Source organism: Lathamus discolor, chromosome W (assembly GCF_037157495.1).
Source record: "Lathamus discolor isolate bLatDis1 chromosome W, bLatDis1.hap1, whole genome shotgun sequence".
In the NCBI taxonomy this organism is placed as follows: domain Eukaryota; kingdom Metazoa; phylum Chordata; class Aves; order Psittaciformes; family Psittacidae; genus Lathamus; species Lathamus discolor.
This window is the reverse complement of record NC_088908.1, coordinates 20,057,526-20,077,074: the sequence shown is the minus strand read 5'-3', so window position 1 is coordinate 20,077,074 and position 19,549 is coordinate 20,057,526.

Sequence of the window (19,549 nt, the reverse complement as noted above, 5' to 3'; positions counted from 1 at the left end):
TAGAGGCATCTGAGCCGAGCTCCAAATGAAGCCAGCTCGTTGGCTGGAGCGGCTGGAATATATCTACATTGTTCCGAGCATTTATTATAGGTGTAAATATATAAATATTTGTAAATATATGTATAAATATTATATATATTTATTTATTCTGGCCAAGGACTTTATGAGTCTCATGCTCTGCCATGGATGAGGGGAGGCCGGGAGGAAGCAGAGACAGGACACCTGACCCAAACTAGCCAAAGAGGTATTCCATACCACAGCACGTCATGCCCAGGGAGGTAACTGGGAGTTACCCGGAAGGGCACGGTCTCTCTTCAGGGGGGGTCGAACTCGTTTGGCGGTGGTATCGTATTCTCTTGTTATTTTCTGTTATCAATATTATCATTGATGGTAGCAGTAGTGATTTGTGTTATACCTTAGTTACTGGGCTGTTCTTATCTCAACTCGTGGGAGTTACATTCTCTTGATTCTCCTCCCCATCCCTCCGGGAGCGGGGAGGGTCGGGGGGGGGGGGGGGGGGGGTGAGTGGACGAGCTGTGTGGATCGGTTTAAACCATGACAGTTCTTTTTGGCGCCCAACGTGGGGCATGAAGGGTTGAGATAACGACAGAGATGATTGGATTAATAGTCGTCACGATGCTGATTTATTTGCTCTCAAAGTTATTCCTCTTGCTCTCAGAGTTTCAGAATGTAGCACATTACTTAGTGCCGGTATTTGCTGTGATAGTGTTTATAAGATGGGGGGCTTGGGCTAAGGCTCTTGTCTCACTGTACTTTATGGCAAGGACTTGTAATACAGGCGGGCTCTGGCAGCAGGGCGAGATGGACGTGGCCGTGGACTTGTACCTGGCCGTCCCGCTGCTCTTCACTGTCCTGGCCCTTGTCCTCGCCTCCGTCTTCGTGCGGGCATGGCAGGGACCCCAAAGGGCTAGGACTGCAGGGCTGGACGAGGTATCGGCTGGTGCTCGGCTGGGGGGAGTGGGGAGAGTTATTGGTCGGCTGGTGTTGAGGTGTTGTATTCTTTCCTCGTTATTTCTTTTATCATTATTATTATTGGTTTTAACAGTAGTGGTTTGTGTTATACCTCTAGTTACTAAACTGTTCTTATCTCAACCCGTGGGAGTTGCATTCTTTTCAATTCTCCTCTCCGTCCCTCCAGGAGCAGGGGGAGGGCAAGAAGTGGGGGGAGTGAGTGAACAAGCTTTTGTGGTTGGGTTTAAACCACAACACTAGTTTAAAGCCTCTTTGACCAGTCTGGCAAGCCTCCTACCAAAACTGCTCTTCCCCTTCTTTATCATCAGACCAGCTCCACCAGCCCCCAGTAGACCTGGCCTACGAACTTCAGTCCCGTGTTCAAGACACCCAAACCCCTGACTATGACACCACCCTTTTAACCATTTATTAATCTGGCTAATCCTCCTAGCTTTTTTTAGGTCCTCCCCTGTGTCCTGGAGAATTGACGAAAAGACTATCTGAGCTCCAGAGCCCCTAACCACCTCTCCCAGGGCTCTGTAGTCTTTCTTTATGGTCCCCAGTCTACTACTATCTATATCCCTAGCACCCACATGGATCACCAGGAGCGGGTAATAGTCCGTGGGACTTACTAGAGCAGGCAGCCTCTCTGTAACATCCCTGATCCGTGCTCCTGGTAGGCAGCACACCTCCCTTGAGACAGGGTCAGGCCAACAGATGAGTGCTTCTGTCCCTTTCAAAGTAGAGTCCCCTATTACTACAACCCACCGCTTTTTCTTGGCAGCACCAGTAGAGATCTTTACCTGTGCATCAGCCAGCTGTTTGTGGTGCAAGTGCATTTCCTCGTTAGCCTCCTGCAGGACAGCAAAATGGTTCTGCGTGGGGACCACAGATTTAGGAGGAAGCCCCTTGCTTTTAATTGTCCTTTTCCTCCTTCTTTTGTTGTTTTTCCTTGTCCCTAATTTCCAGCTTCCCAGGATAACAGCCTCCTTCTTTTCTTCATGAGCTGGAGGGGAAGCTTGAGGCCCCTGCACAGTTTGGAGCTGGAGCAAGCAGCCCTGCTTCCTCTCAGCTACCCTGACATCTTGCAGCCCGTTAATAGCATTCCGCAGCTCAGCCACCTGCTGCAGGAGGACCTCCACCAGGGAGCACCGAGTGCAACCTTGCCCATTGTGCACCTTTCACTCACAAGACCAGTGCAGGCACTCTCTACACTCCAAGCTCTGCGTTGCAGCCTCCCCTCTCATGGGCTCTGTCTGGCTGCCTATGCTGGCCACCGCCGGGGCAGCCAGAGCATAGCTCCCTGATCGAGCCCTGGTCATACGACAGGTGCTCGCCTGCTCACGCTCCCTGGGGCAGGTTTTTTACCACTCAAAAATGGTGCCGCTGCTCCTGGCTCCGCCCCCTGTGAGTCAGCTGCTCGCGTCAGCTGAGCTGCCAGCTCCTGGGCAGATCCTATCGAGGACTTGAGGTTCCCTCGGTGGCTCTGGCCGCTCTGAGTTGAGGCTCCTGGACGCTGATCTCTCCCCTGCTTCGGTGTTGAAGGTGTCCTCTCTCGAGCTACTCACTTCCCCATTTTCCGGTCCTGTTTTTCTGTCCTGTTTTTCTTACACTTTTTGTACTAAGGTCCTAAGGACCTGAAACTATGTCAACTACCTTCAAGCACCTCAGTTATTTTCCATTACAAAGCCATCAAACTTAAGGTTACTTAGAACTGATTACATTTTGTGCTTTTGTGCCTCCTTGTCTCACCTGGCAGATTAACTATATCACTGCTTCCTCTCGGCTCCCCCTTCTCCCTGGCAGATCATGAGACTCAGAAAGTCCTTGGTCAGAGTAAACATTACTTAGCAACAACTGATAGGCAGATAGACTCCACAACTCGTTGAAGTTGTAAAGTAAGTATGCTTTTATTCAGTGCTGAGGCGCATGGGGATAGATCTTCCAAAGCATGCACACCCCAATGCCTTTTCCCTTTTACATTTATCCTCTAAAGTTATACATATACATAAGTTTGCACAACACGCCTATACATATTTATGTGCTATCCCCGCTTTGTATTATAATGATCTAGAAGGTCCTTTGCTCCTGCACAGTGTCTCCCCGTGGGCATAGGCGAGGGTCTCAAGATGAAGTAAATGAGTCTTCCTCTTGTGAGTAGAGGTCTTCAAGATGAAGTAAATGAGTCTTCCTCGAGCCTGAACTTTTCACCTCTAGCCATCACGCATGCTCTTTAGGAGTCTGGTCAAAGTCCAAACCGAAAAGCTGGTTTTCACTGGAACTAAGTAACTGTTTCTCCCCCCTTATCAGTCTGTTTCTCCCCCTTATCAGCAGCTTATTGTCCTGGTACTGCATGGCAAGCATGATAGGTATGTGCAAACAGTACTTTCTGTTAAGCAAGCAGAATTCCTTTAACCCCTCGTGCACAACCCCCTTGTACAACCCCCCTGTACATTGGTCAGCCCTCTGCATCACAACTGAAAACATCATTGTTATCAGCATTGTTCCCAGGCTGAAAGTCAAAAACACAACACTGCACCAGCTACTAAGAAGGAGAAAAATGACTGCTATTGCTGAACCCAGGACAGACACCAAAACAGACACCTGTTGCAGGCAACACAAGATCCCAGCCGTGTTCAAACTCATGGTTAATCCTTCATTGACTTCAGCTGTTTTTGTTTTTTTTTTTTTTTCCCAGGATGTGACTTTCCCTTTTTGGGACATGCCCCTCTGCCATACTCTGCCCAGCAGGGAAAGTAGGCTGTTGAAATTTTGGAGGTTTATACACAGATTTAGGGACAGATGCTGTATGGGGCTGAGTGCTGCCAGTATTTCAGTAGGAGCAAAGGATGCTCTGCAGCGCTCCAGAGCTATGGATAAATGTGTAGAATCAATACGTTCAGAGCTGAAGACCAAAGCTGAGTGCTTAGCAGCTCTGGTAGTCTGTTGGGTGCCTGCATGTGGCTTGAAAACCAGTTTCTTCCAAATTTTCACTTTCAACAAATGATTTGGAGGCTTTTCACTCCAGAGTTTGACTTGGGCTGCCTACTTTAACAAATCAGACCCCTGTATGTTCTTCAGTTTCATAATAAAGATGGCAAGCCCTTGGACATTTGAGATAAGGGAAAAATTGAAGCAGATATTCATTTGGCATTGACTTTCAGTTTGAGACCTTCTTCAGAATTAACCATCCAAAATTCACAGGCTCTTGAAAATCCTGGTGACTTTAATCACAAATGAAGTTTGGAGGAAAGAGTTGATTCGGAGAAAACTCCAGGAACAAACTTGCCAACAAAGTTTTCAAGCTGACAAGCAGGTATTCTTTATTGTGGTGCCGAGAGACACGGGGGATAGCTCCACCTAACGTGTGTCTCCTTATTTGCCACACACGCTGTCCTTTTATAGTCACTGGGCATACATACATATTCATGAGGCTACGTATTGATTACATCATTTTCCAGAAAGCTCCCCGCATGCGTACAGAATTGTGGTGGTGGTCTCTGAGGGTCGTTTACTTCTTCCAACAATCTTCATCACTTCTGGCAGCCTTTGAAGCATGCGCAGTAGATGTTTATACCAGTTTAATTGGTTCGTTAGCACCAGAGACTCCTATCTTCCTACTTATCAGTTAGTTTAACTGTAGCCCATCCTGGACACCTGCCGTTCCCAGATACTCCTTATCCCTGTGTCCTGTTCTTCTAGACTGTTTTTTCTTAAAACTATGTCAACTATAACGATTTATCTTGTGTGAGATTTCTCAGTATGTTCTCTAGCTGTACTCTTTTTTTCTCTATGTATCCTGCACCTCAGTAATTTTCCACTGCTACTGTTAAAAAGCCATCAAACTTGACATTACTCAAAACTAATTCTAAAGGTTTATATGTTCCATTTTGTGATTTTGTGCCCCCCTTGTCTCAAACTCCCCCCTTTTTCTGTCCTTTTGCAAATTCTTTTGCAGCATTTTATATGTTACCATTGCCATCAAAAGTCTTTTTGAAATAATTTCCTGTTTCTACTTGGTGCTTAATTTAATTTCTTTTCCAATCTTCATAATTTATCATAGATCGTTTGCAACACCAGAGGGAACATTGTATCATACCACAGGTAATCAATATTAAAGTAATTAACATCAATATTACTGCAACCAGTTGCCTTAACCAGGAGAGACTGGGTAACCATGAAGTTAACCTTTTCCATATCTTTTCAAAACCCCAGGAGGTGTCATCCATAGCCATTTCATGAAATATCTTAATTTGTTTCCAAATTTCCTCCAGATCTGTTTCAATTCTGCCACTTTGGTCTATATAGGAACAACAGCTTTAATTGATTATGGAATAAACCCCTCCTTGTGATGCCAATAACATGTCTAGAGCCATTCGTTTTTGTAATACCGCTTTAGACAGGCTGGTTATCTCTTGTTGTTCTGCCTGGATTATATCAGTGTTTTTATTTTCCATTTCCTCTATAGTTGCTGAGATATTTGCAATTGCTTTTTCTAATTCACTTACTCCCAAAGATGGAATTAGCCCTCTTACAAAACTATGAAATGCAGTGTGCCTTTCAATAATAGGGTTAAATCCTTGCTTAATCCGTTTAGCAAAACTTCTAATCCAGGTCCCGGAAGGATACCTGTCGATAATAGTAAAATTGGGTATTACAGCACCTAAGGTGCATGCTCCTTTCCAGTTGGGGGGTAGAATCTTGTATGCATTTTCTCCACATAACCAATACCATCCTTTCCCTTTAGGAAACAGCCACCACTGAACTACGATGCCATCTATATTAATAGTATGATTGCATTTTGAATAGTGACCTACATCTGTGGCATTTGAACAAGCATGATCTCCTACCCTGGTTCCTGGTGTAATACATCTTTGTGCACAGGTGTACTATTTATTACCTGGATTAGGATTAACTATTCAAAATTTTAACCTTTCCTTCGAATACAGATTTCTAGTGTTCACCCACAAATTTGTCATTGAGACAGTGTTAGGAATTGGAACTCCAGTTAATGGGAGATGCAGGCTTTCTCCTGGTTTAGGCAACTGTGCACACACCCAACAGTCACTACGATTAAAAATATTAGTAACATTCTGCACTAATTTCAGGTATAAATTCTGGTTCCAAGCTTGTACACCAGTTATCATATGAGTCCTAATTGTGACTGACGCAATTTCATATGCAAGGGTCCTGAAGGTTCGACCTGCCATGTCTTCTCTGGCTCTGGTGCTTTCTTTATTCTTGAATAATGTATCCAAGCAGGTTGTTCCTTTATCTTCACTGCTGTAAAGGTGGTCAGTAATATCTGGTACGGTCTGCTCCACTTTTCCTGTAGAGGATATCCTGAAAAATTCTTAACATAAACCCAGTCTCCAGATCTGAAAAGGTGAATCGGATAATCCAAACCTCTTGCTCTTGTCCCTACTATTCTCTTATTTATCTCCTACAATTGTTTTCCCAGATTGATCAGAAACTGTTAGAGATAGCCTTCCTCCACTTCCTGAAGACTTTCTCCTTTAAACTGGGACTGATATGGTCTTCCATAAAAAAATTTCAAATGGGCTAACCTCTTTTTTCAACCGAGGTTTAGTTCAAATTCTTAATAGAGCCAGTGGTAACGCTTGGTACCAATATAAATTCATTTCCTGACATATTTTATTAATCTGTTGTTTATTCAGATGGTTCATCTTTTCTACTTGCCCACTGGCCTGAGGCCTGTATGGAACATGTAGTTGCCAATCAATTTCTAATTTTTTGCTAATTTCTTCTAACAATTTTGCACTAAAGTGTGAATCCCGGTCAGAAGAAATTGTCCCTGGTACTCCAAAATGAGGTATTATTTCATTTAATAATGTCTTAATCACCTGTTTTGCATTATTTATCCTACAAGGGAATGCTTCTGGCCAGCCTGAAAAAGTATCCGTTAACACCAACAAATATCGATAACCCCCTTTTCTTGGTAATTCATAAAAATCTGTTTGCCACTGCTGTCCCGGATAACTTCCTCTCACAGTTGTCCCAATTTGATTTCTATTTTCAGTTTTAGGATTATTCTTAAGACATAGCTGACATTGTTTTGTCACTAATTGAACTATAGTATATAGATTTCTTCCTACAATTTGTTTGTTTAAGTATTTATACAAAGAGTTACTACCCGAATGAGTTTTATTATGTTCCTCCTGAACTAAATTCCAGAGTTGGTTATAGGGGATTACAGTTCTCCCATCAGGTATCTGAACCCCACCTTCTTTATTTTCCTGTCCTTTTAGATCTTGAATCAATTTTCTATCCTCTTTTGAATACCTAGGTTTAGATTTCTCAATTGTTAGTTTGCCATCAGGGATTAAGGACATGATTTTAGATTGTTCAGCTGCTCGTTTGGCTTCAAAATCGGCCAAATTATTTCCAATTTCCTGATCAGAGTCGCCTTGATGTCCTTTACAGTACATAATAGCTACTTCTTCAGGTAGCTGAACAGCTTCTAGTAATTGTAGAATTTCTGTAGCATGTTTAATCTGTTTCCCTTGTGTGTTCAAAAGTCCTTGCTCTTTCCAGATAGCACCATGTGCATGTACCACACCAAATGTGTATTTAGAATCAGTCCAAATATTTATCCTTTTATCTTTAGTCAATTCCAGGGCTCTCATTAACGCTGTTATTTCTGCTTTCTGGGCAGAGGTGCTCGAGAGTAAAGGTTTAGCTTCTATTACCTGTGAAGTGGTGGTAACGGCATATCCTGCCTTTCGTTCACCATTTTTCATGAAGCTACTACCATCAGTAAACCAAGAATCAGCACCTTCCAGAGGTTTTTCTTTCAAGTCTGGTCGGCTCGAATACACAGTCTCTATGGTGGCCAAGCAGTCGTGTGTTAGTGGTTCTGTCGATTGTTCTTGCAAAACGGATACTGGATTCACATTAGTGACCGCAATTTCTGTATCATCATGTTCCACAAGGGTGGCCTGGTATTTTAAAAAACGTGAAGGAGATAACCAGTGGTCTCCTTTCTGCTCCAGGACTGCTGATACCACATGGGACACTAGCACAGTAATCTTCTGTCCCAAGGTGAACTTGCGAGCCTCTTCAATATTCATGACAACCACCGCCACAGCTCTTAGGCATCCAGGACATCCTTTGCTCGCTTCATCCAGTTGTTTTAAAAAATATGCCACTGCCCTTCTGTATGGTCCTAGTTTCTGAGCAAGGACCCCCAAGGCTATTCCTTGTTTTCCATAGGAATATAGCCAATATGGTTTAGTTACATCCGGAAGTCCCAGAGCTGGAGCTCTCATTAACTCTAAATTTCTAAAAGCCCCCTCTGCTTTATCAGTCCAGTCCAAAGAGGGAGGGTTTCCCTTCAACAGTTCATATAGTGGTCTTACAAGAACTCCATAATCATGGATCCAAAGTCTGCACCATCCAGTCATTCCCAGGAATGTCCGGAGCTCCTTGACGGTTGACGGTCATGGAGTCTGGCAAATGGCTTCTTTTCTGGCAGTTTCAAGTTCTCTCTGTCCTCCTGTTATTTCATATAGGAAACTCGGGTTTGGATTAGTTGGGCTTTTTGTCTGGATACCCGATAACCATTCAGACCCAGAAAATTCAATAATTCCACTGTCCACTGGATACATTCTTCCTTTGTTTCTGTAGCAATTAACAGGTCATCCACATATTGTAACAGAGTCCCCGTCTGAATAGGTGGCTTCCAGGATTCTAGTTCTCATGCTAACTGATTTCTAAAAATTGTTGGACTGTTTTTAAACCTCTGAGGTAATACCATCCAAGTTAATTGGGTTTTTCTTCCTGTATCAGGATTTTCCCATTCAAAAGCAAATAAATTTTGGCTTTCTTTGGCTAATGGCAAGCAAAAGAAAGCGTCCTTTAAATCCAGGACGGCAAACCATTTCTGATTTAGTTTTAGTTTGGTCAATAAAGTATATGGATTAGCCACCACAGGGTGAATATCTTCTACTATTTTATTTATTGCTCTTAAATCTTGAACTAGCCTATAGCTTTTCCCATCTGCTTTCTTTACTGGTAAAATGGGGGTGTTATATTCCGATTCACATTCCACTAATAAACCATATCTTAAAAAATTATCAATTATTCCTTTAATTCCCCTTCTATAAAGGATACTATTTTATTCGAACTGGGCAGGCCCCCCTTTTTATTTCAATTTTAATAGGCAAAGCATTTTTTGCCTTACCTGGAATTTCTGATGCCCAAACTCCTGGATATACCTGATTGAGGATTTCTTCTACTTCAGGTGAATTGGACTTCTCGATTTCCTGTTGAATTAATGACACACTCATAGCTTCAATTAATTGGTCCTCTTTTAGTTCTATTTCACCTCTTTTGAAAGTTATGATCGCCTCCAAATGTTCTAATAAATCTCTTCCCAATAATGATTTGGGTGAATTTGGCATATATAGAAATTGATGTACCCCAATTTGTTTTCCTATCTTATATTTTAAAGGTTTTAGAAAGAATGCCTTTTCCTGACAGCCAGTAGCTCCCACAACCATTACAGACTCTTTTCCTTTTAGTGTCAAATCTTGATTCAGAACTGAATAAGTTGCCCCAGTATCTATAAGAAATTCCACTTCCTTTTCTGTGGCCCCTAGCTTGATTTTAACCAGTGGATCCGCTAGGGTAGATTCCCCAGGTCCCCATCAATCTAATTCCAATTCAGTGGTCAATTGAGTTTGCTGTTTTCTCTGTGGACATTCCCACTTCCAGTGTCCAAATCCTTTGCAGTTTGCACATTGATCCTGACTAAGGGGAGTTCTCCTATAGTCCCCCCCTCTGCCTCTCATTCCCATTCCTCGGCCATGACCTCTGCCTCTCATTCCACTATATCCCTCATTCACTTGTCCCAATGCTGCAATTGTAACTGTTGTTACGACCTTTCCTAATTTCTTTTCTTTAACTTGTTCTCTATTCCTGTATACTTTCCAAGCCACTTCCAGTAACTTTTCCATATCTCTTATTTCAGTCACAGATAACTTTTGAAGCTTTCGCCTGATATCATCCGATGACTGCCCCACAAAGGAATTTGCAAGCTGTAATTTTCCTTCCTCTGAGGAAGGATCCAGTGTGGTGCATTTTCTCATAGCTTCTCTGAGCTTATCCAGAAACTCTGTCATCGACTTCCTCGGCCCCTGTCTTATTTCAAACAGCACCGACCAATTTACCGCTTTAGGAATAGCATTTTCAAGCCCATATTTAATCCAATTCTGATATCTTTTCAAAGATGCATAATTTTCATCATCATCATAATCCCAATTTGGAGCTGTAAGGGGAATATGATCTTCAACCCTCCCCTCTATCGCCCCTGCAGTAATCTGAGCATTTACCTGAGTACAAGCAGTTTTTATAACCAATTGTTTTTCTGTCCCTGTTAATGCATCCAGGATTACATCTATATCTTTCCAGTCAGGATCCTGGCTTTTTACCAGTATCTCAAATTTCTTTGCTACCCCTATAGGGTTATTTCGATACTCTTTTGCAATCTGCTTCCAATTATCCAAATCTCCTAAAGAAAAATTCACTTTTATTTTAGTACGTCCCTCCGGTCCCATTGCTTCCCTCAGAAGGGCTTGCAGGACAGTCTTAGTTTTACTACGAATCCAGGCAGCAACAGGAGAGGAGGAAATTTGCTTTACACTTTGTTCTTGTTTTACACTTTGTTCTTGCTCCTCATCTGAATCAGAGGATTCCTCCTCAATCAGAGGTGGTCTCTGATCTGGTACTTTTGGGGAAACATAATCCTCCATTCTATCTTCAACCCTGTTATCCTCAGCTCGTTTCTTAAGTTTCAAACAAATTTCCCCAATATCACAACCAGAACAACATCTTTCCAATCTATTCCCTGCCTGCTTCCTTTCTTTTTCTAAAGCCAAAATTAAAGGATACAAAGGTGCTATATTAATTCCACATTCTTTCTGCCATTCTGGGTGATTTCGCAACGTTAAAAACATATCTGCATATATTACTTCATCCCATTTTCCTTGCCGCCTCAAAAACAACATTAATTGTAACAATGTATTATAATTCAGAGTTCCATTTTTAGGCCATTTTTCCTGATCCTCCAGAGTGTACAAAGGCCACCATTGGTTACAATATTTTATCAATGTTTTCTTATTTACTGAGCTCCCAGGAGACCCTCCCAATTCTTTCCAGTGTGCCAAAATGCACCCTAAAGGACTCTTTTTCATGATCTCCTCACTCTGCTGATTTCCCATTATCAAGCTCTCACTCACACACACACGGGATCCCACAGACACACTCCACACAGTTACAACACTTGAAACAGATACAGAGACTAAAATTCTATCAAACACAATTAATAATACAGTTCACCAAGACCAAAATCACAAGACCAAAATCAGCACTGTAACAAGCCACAAAACAAATTGACCAGTAAGATTCAAAACCGTTTCCACAAGACACCCCCTGCGTCTTGCAGGACCCAAAACCACAAGAAGCCCCTTGCTTCTTGTGGGTGTATACCAAATGGACACTAGCAGCTGGGTATATGCCTTTACCTACGAGATTTCCTATCTCGATTTACGGAAGGCTTCCAAACCATGCGTACGCTTACCAAACCAAACCAAACCGAGATGCCCCCTGCACCTTATAGACTATATAAAAGAAAAGAATACCTTTTTATGAAGATGGTCCTTGTCTGCTCCCGCAGTGATCCGAATGAGTCTAGGGGTCCCTCCAGGAAAAATTCCCGAGGGCCCTAGGGAGCCCTGTCCTCAGCGGGTCCTGCAGCCGAGCAGAGAGTGTCCCATCTGGGGTGCCAGATTGATTAGGAGAAAACTCCAGCTGTTTGTGGTGCAAGTGCATTTCCTCGTTAGAGTCAAGTAATACTGGTAAATATGATCAGAGGGTAAAGGAGGAGCTTGGAGTGTTTGTGAAAAAAAAAAGTAAAATATCATTTCCAAGAGGTGGAAGCCCAAGGAAGATTGTATTCCTGGATGAAAATGAAACTGGGTATGAAGTGAACGAGATGGAGGACAGGGAAGGTAGCCTCCAGCTCTGCTCCTTTCAGGGAGCTCCATTCATCCAATTGTGTCTGGGATGAGCAGTGGAGTTTCAGACCAAATCCAAATTTTCCTCACTTCAGAGAAGTTCCCAGCTGGGATTTATCAGCACCATGTGCTCCTGAGATCTTCTCAGCAGGACAAATGTGTGTGTTTTATCACAGTGAAAATTCAAATACCCTTTTCTTCTTCATCCCTGCTGCCTACCATGCTTTGTACCTGGGGTGTTGCTTGAAAGTGACAGCTGAGTTAATCTCATGGTTTAGATTTCTCATGACTTAATTTCTAAGTGTCTCACTATTCTAGGGTGGCATTCCTTTATCCCTTGCTCTTTCTTTTCCTCCTGATTTATTCCATGTTAATAGGTACTAATACAATCTCTTATTAACTATTTCTGAATCCTGCTTGATGACTCCTTAAGTAGATCTTGAAACCCCATGAATCTGGCTTTGAGTTTTGTGGAGGTTTGTTTTGTGCTTTGCATTTTTTTTTAAACACAATGAATGAAATGTGTAGTACAGCTTTCTACTCTGGCTTTTGGAAAGCAAAGGATTTCATGTGTTCAGATAGTCTATTCAGACAGTATCAGACACGCTATTCTAGACTGCAGAGGGAATCTGCTTAAATCCCCTACAAAACAGGCCAAAAGAAAGAAACCTTGTTTGAAAAACTATATCAAATATGGAATAAATCCTTCAATAGCTGTTTATCTGCTCAGAAAAAAAAGACCCTTGCGTGACAGTATTTAATAAGAAAAGAATATGAGAAATGTCAACTTTTTTATTTCACTGTGTCTTCTTGCTTCGATGAAAGACATTTCTTCTTTGTTATGAATTATGAATCTCTATTGCTACAGTCCAAACAATTCTGGGAACTACCACCACTGGCTTTCTGAATACAGGAAAATACACTGCCCTTACAATTTGCAATGCTCCAAGCATTTCCAAACATTCATTATTCACACAGAAATTCCTACATCAGCATCTCCATTACAGTGAAAGCATGATCCCTTTTTTCTAATCAGGTGCCAAACTATTTCATTATTTGATACATAACTGAGTGTCCACAGTTTCAAGCTTAATGCTTGGCTTTGCTGAGGCTGGCGAGTGGCGGGTAATCCCATGGAGAGGACAACACTGCCTAAAAATCCTATGATTGTAGCTAGCAACAGGAGCAGCTGTACCGATACACAATGAGCTGCAGAACACCAGTAATCTTCTGTACTCTTGAAAACAGGGATGGAGCCTTATTTCTTCCATCAACAGCAAATGCTGATTCCAGAGTTCAGAAGCAGCACCTTTTCCAAAGAGTCAGAGAAGCCTTTTCCAGAGGAATGAGTGTTTCTTTCTGACCATGGCTGTGTGACAGCAGTGGTACAGCCTTTCAGTGTCACCTTTGGCAAGATGTGTTGCTGGTCCCAGCCTCAGTTTCCCCACTGGCAAAGTCAGATATTAGTATTCAGTCCATTGTGAGCTTGAGGGGAAAAAAAGTAAAAAAAAGGGAAAAAAGGCCAGGTTGGATGGGGCTTTGAGCAACCTGGTCTAGTGGAAGGTGACCTTGCCCATGGCAACTGATTGGAACTGGATGAGCTTTAAGGTCCCTTCCAACCCAAATTATTCTATGATTCTATGAAAGCAGTTTTGGCCAATACTTGCAACCCTCAGCTCCAGAAATCCTGGAGTTCTTATGGGAGCGTTCCAAATAAAAAGAAATGACTTTCTGTAGCTGTTAAGAAAAGCCAGAAAAAGCAATCTCCTTTCAAAAAATATCCCAAAACAAACAAAAATCCCCCTTTGAGTTGTTTATTCATTTAAATCTCATGCAGGTTGAAGCCTGTCTCAAGACTGAGGTGGGACAGAGGGAGCAGACATGGCTTTTGCTGCTAGGTTTGGTGAAGCTTTGGGCTGTAACCCAGCCCAGGCGGGAAGGCTGACCAGCCCCGCATTAGCTCCTCTGGCCCTTTCCACCCTCAGCAGGCAGGAGTAGCCCTGCACATGGCAGTGATGAATAAGGAAACCAGCTTGCCAAGTCATTTTCTGAAGCAGGTTTCTCGTCTACACATTATGTTAGTCACCTTTCCTGACAAAACCAGCAGAAACATGCAGGTGACAGATGTCCTTTAATTATCAGCACTGATCCTGCTCCTTGGTCTTAGAAGTAAAATTCAGGGGCTTGAAATGAAGGCTCTGTTTCGTTTGGTTAAGTCTGGCTACCTAGGTTTTATTTACAAGCATAGAATCGTAGAATAGTTAGGGTTGGAAAGGACCTTAAGATCATCAAGTTTCAACCTCCCTGCCATGGGCAGGGACACTTCACACTAAACCATGTCACCCAAGGCTCTGTCCAAGCTGGCCTTGAACACCGCCGGGGATGAAGCATTCACGACTTCCTTGGGCACCCCATTCCAGTGCCTCACCACCCTCACAGGAAAGAACTTCTTCCTTATATCCAATCTAAACGTTCCCTAAGTTTGAATACATTACTCCTTGTCCTACCACTACAGTCCCTAAGGAAGAGTCCCTCCCCAGCATCCTCATAGGCCCCCTATGATGTCTCCACGCAGCCTTCTCTTCTCCGGGCTGAACAGCCCCAACTTTCTCAGCCTATCTTCATATGGGAGGTGCTCCAGTCCCCTGATCATCCTCGTGGCCCTCCTCTGGACTTGTTCCAAGAGTTCCATGTCCTTTTTATGTTGAGGACACCAGAACTGCACACAATACTCTAGGTGAGGTCTCACAAGAGCAGAGTAGAGGGGGAGGATCACCTCCCTTGACCTGCTGGTCATGCTCCTTTTGATGCAGCCCAGGATATGGTTGGCTTTCTGGGCTGCGAGCACACACTGAAGCCGGCTCATGTTAAGTTTCTCATCAACCAACACCCCCAAGTCCTTCTCCACAGGGCTGTTCTGAATCTCTTCTTTACCCAACCTGTAGCTGTGCCAGGGATTGTTCTGACCCAGGTGTAGGATCTTGCACTTGGCATGGTTAAACTTCATGAGATTGGCATCAGCCCACCTCACAAGCGTGTCAAGGTCCCTCTGGATGGCATTACTTCCCTCCAGAGTATCAACCAAACCACACAGCTTGGTGTCATCGGCAAACTTGCTGAGGGTGCACTCAATCCCACTGTCCATGTCACCAACAAAGATGTTGAACAAGACCGGTCCCAACACCGATCCCTGAGGGACACCACTCATTACTGGTCTCCAGCCAGACATTGAGCCATTGACCACAACTCTTTGTGTGCAGCCATCCAGCCAGTTCTTTATCCACTGAGTGGTCCATCTATCAAACTGATGTCTCTCCAATTTAGAGACAAGGATGTCATGTGGGACAGTGTTGAACGCTTTGCACAAGTCCAGGTAGATGACATCAACTGCTCTACCCTTTTCAGCATTTCCGTAGCCCCATCATAGAAGGCCACCAAATTGGTCTGGCAGGATTTCCCCTTAGTGAAGCCATGCTGGCTGTCACCAAACACCTTGTTGTTTTTCATGTGCCTTGGCATGCTTTCCAGGAGAATGTGCTCCAAGATTTTGCCAGGCACAGAGGTGAGACTGACTGGTCTGTAATTCCCCGGGTCTTCCATTTTCCCCTTCTTGAAAATGGGTGTTATATTTCCCTTTTTCCAGTCATTGGGAACTTCACCTGACTGCCATGATTTTTCAAATATGATGGACAGCATCTTTCAGCTATGGAAAGTTAGCCACCAAGTTTTCTGCTGTGCCAAGGGGCATGCCCGACCTCCATGAGAGCAGTGGGCAGACTAGCAGGGTAGAGAATATGGGGAGATGTGGGTGACTGGGGAAGCCGAGTCCGTTTGTATAAATTATGTTATCACATTAACTATTGCAGAGGTTTGCCACCTGGATGAGAAGGGCAAAGCAGAGCCGCACTACATAGCAGGCTGTGTCTTTCAGAGCAGTGACCATGAGGAGGATGTAGGGATTATCATGAACAAACAGCTCAACACACAGTTATTGTAGGGTGATCTAGTAAAATAAAAGGGCAAATGAGGCATCTTCGGGGGAAATCACATTGTTTTCCTTTGGCTTTATTTTTCAGCTTCCAAGATCACAGTGGGCAAAAGCTACCTCTGTCCTTCGTCAAGCATCACAGAGGGATGGAGGGAGTAAGGATGAGCTGCTACCACCTGTGGAGCCACATACTGCTCCTTTTCTCCATGTATGATATCTGCTTTGTGGGCCTTTACACAGGATAGCAGGTCAATTTTACTGAATACACTTGCTGGGTGTCTTTCACAGCACATAGGAACTTGGCTGTGGTTATCATCCTTCTACCAATTTAGATAAACCTGCAGCAAGATGGTTTTTTTCCCCAGCCTGAATTCCAAATGACCTGAATTACCTGCTCAGCTTTCTTTGCCCTTAATGCAAAATACCTCGTGCACACCTCTGCCTCCTTCTGCATCAGTGTCAACTCATTTGTCCCTTCCAGCTGATTGAAGCTCTTTTCCTTTGCTCCTGAAAGCACACAAAGCATCAGTGCTCAGAAGAGGTCTCTGCCTGCCTGTGGTTCCCAAGCTCCCCAGCTCCTTCCTTCAGGCTGTCCGATGGGTGCTGAGGAAAATATAGGCCTGGGGGGAAAGATCCATCTGGCCACAAGGAAGAAAACATCATAACACGTTCCATGCTCCCAGCATTGTAAATCTTTCATCCCATGAGCTCAGTTGATCAGGATCAGCTTCTTTGCTGCTGTTTTTGTGCCTCTTGATTTCCACACAGAAACTGGCTCTATTTTTACCCTAATAAAGCTGATTAGATTTGCAGTCATTGGCAGGATAAACAGGCACATACTGTATGCAGCAGGTTAATGTGATACGCTCAGTGACCAGCAAATGCACTTAGCCCATGCCTGGCACAAAGAAGACAATCAATCAAGGTAATTTATTGTACTCATGCCTGTAACATGCACATTAGCCATCCCTGTCCTTCCTCTCTCTACAAACCCATTTCCCCTCTGAGACAATGAGGGTTATTGTAGAATGCAAAACATTTCGGATTTTTTTTTCCTTAGCTCTTTGCTAAGGTATTAAACCCAAGGACACACAGGAGTTTCTTATTCTGGTTAACCCGGGTCTTGACTTTTGTCAACCCGTGAAAGATGATTAGCACTGAAGCAGCCACATATTAAAAAAGAAAAATACTACTTGCGACTCAAAGGCTGACCTCTTTCAAGTAATGTAATTTCCAACCATTTCAATTACTTTCATAAGCTATAATCTACCAGAAGATTAACAGTAGTCCTGCTTGCTGCAATATCATTCTGTTCTTTGATTGGGTTTGGGGGTAATTCATCTAGAGACAAAGTAGATAAAATTTGGGGACAACATCAGGTGATTGTATACTCCTGGAATTCAATTAACTGGGGGAGGAAATGAGTGGGAAGCAAAAATGAAAATCATTCCAGTTTCCAAACCTGCTGTTAGATGTTGGGAATATTCTGGCAGTTGTGCTTGGTGGTGGTAGTGAGGGGTGCCCACAGCACCCATCCAAATGCAGGAGAGACACACAAGGTGAACAATTGTCAAAAAAGTTACAAGCCAGGGTGGGAGGTCCCCTGTTTATTTAAAAACACTCATATCGAGTCTGATCCCATCCCAGAGGGCTTCCCATCCATCTGGCTGCTGCAGGACCCCCACTGACTCCTACCCTGTTGCCAGGCAGAGATATGTTTTCTGGAAAGTCCCACTGTGCAGGGCTCTAAGCTGGATATAGAGAATAAACCCCTCCTCTTTCTTCCTGCCATGTTGCTCTGATCCCCAGCATTTAGCTCCTCTGCATACACTGGTGACACAGGCAGGATATTCGGACCACCTCAGTCCTTACCTTATCCAGGCATGCTGCAGCCCAGAGCTGCTACCTATGCTGCCTCTGTACACGTGCTTGCTCAACCCACACTCGCTGTTTACAGCTGTGCTTTGAGCCCTTTCCTTTATGCAGTTTTCATCTGTTTCATGCAAGCCCTGTGTCGTGGCTTAAACCCAACCACAAAAGCTCGTTCACTCACACCCCCCCCCCTCCCCCCCCCCCGATTGTTTCCTGATCAACCTGTTGCATGGGACCAAACCAAGAGCTGTGCAGAAAGCTGAGGATACTGCATGGGTATGATTATCTCTACCTAACACCCTTGTCACCTCATCAGTGAAAGGCGGTGAGCCTATTATTTCCCTCTAACTCCTGTTTGCCATTCATTACTTCAGCATCTTAATTCTCCATCTCTCAAGTTCAGTGTTACTGGTTCCATTAATTGTCCAAGATCCCTCCCAGGCTTAGAGGATTAAAATTGGTGGCATCCTGTTCCCCCATTAAAGCGTGGGCATGGTGCTGGCTTTTTCCCAGCCTTCTAGTACTTTCGATGACTGTTCCGGGACCGATTGAAAGCCACCATTAACAATCTAGACAGCTCCTTGGCCAACTCCTCTACAACTCTTGCAAGTTACTCAGCTCTGTTGGTTTAAAAATATTGAGCTCCATCAGCTTGCTGTTCCGTGTATCTCCTTGGAAAGTATTTCATTAGCATGTTGTCTTTTTTCCACCAGATACCAGGAAGAAACCTGCACTGAGCATTTCTGCCTTTTAGATGCTATTGATAAACCTTCAATTTCTGTGGAATATTGACCTACTGCTAATACAAGGCTCCTTTTATTGAAAATCCTGGAAAATATCCTTCTCTCTTTAATTTCCCTGTCTTCTGGGGTCTATTAATTACTACCAGTTTCCCTTTTGTTCTTTTTGTGTGTTTATATTTTATGTTTTAGTCTTGGTGGCTGTTTGTATTTTATGTGTTAGTCTTGGAGGCTCTTTCACTTCCTTTCCAAGCCCTGTTAGGTTTTTTTTTTAACTAAGATTTCTGTCTCCATTGCTGCTTTTTGGATAAAATATTCTTAAAGGCTTCTCCCTTTCCAATACATTTATCACTTAAAGACTTTCTCCAAATCGATCTGACTTGTAATTATTTTCTGCTTTGTGAAACAGGACCTTTTAAAGTGGCAAGTATATAAATATATTACTGCTTTGATCTTTATTTTTTTGCACATAACAAATGTAATCAAGCCATGATTGCTTGTGCCTAGTATGGTGAGAAATTCATCTTCACCTGCCAGGGTGAGGTTGATTGTGGAATTCCTTCATGTGGGAGGCAATATTTTTTGCAGTTAGGAAATTATCTTGTTTTTTACTCCTCAAATCCTAAGGATATTTTAATACTGGAAGCTCAGAACCTCCAGCATCCATCGCTCTGTCTGAAGTCCCCAGTGATCACAAGATTTTGATTAGATATTATGGATGTGGCTGCTTAAAGATCAGATTGTGTCAAGTCCCTGCTGTGGCATGGTGGTCTGCTGCAGACCCTTCTTGCCTTGTGCTTTATTTCCAGGAATATTGATTCTGAAGAACTCTGGATCATTTATTTCCATGTTGCTTATGACTTGGAACCAGCCCAGGACTGCCGGTGCTTGGGAGAAGGAGATATCAGCTCCCCAAACCGTCCCAGTGAGATGTGGATCAG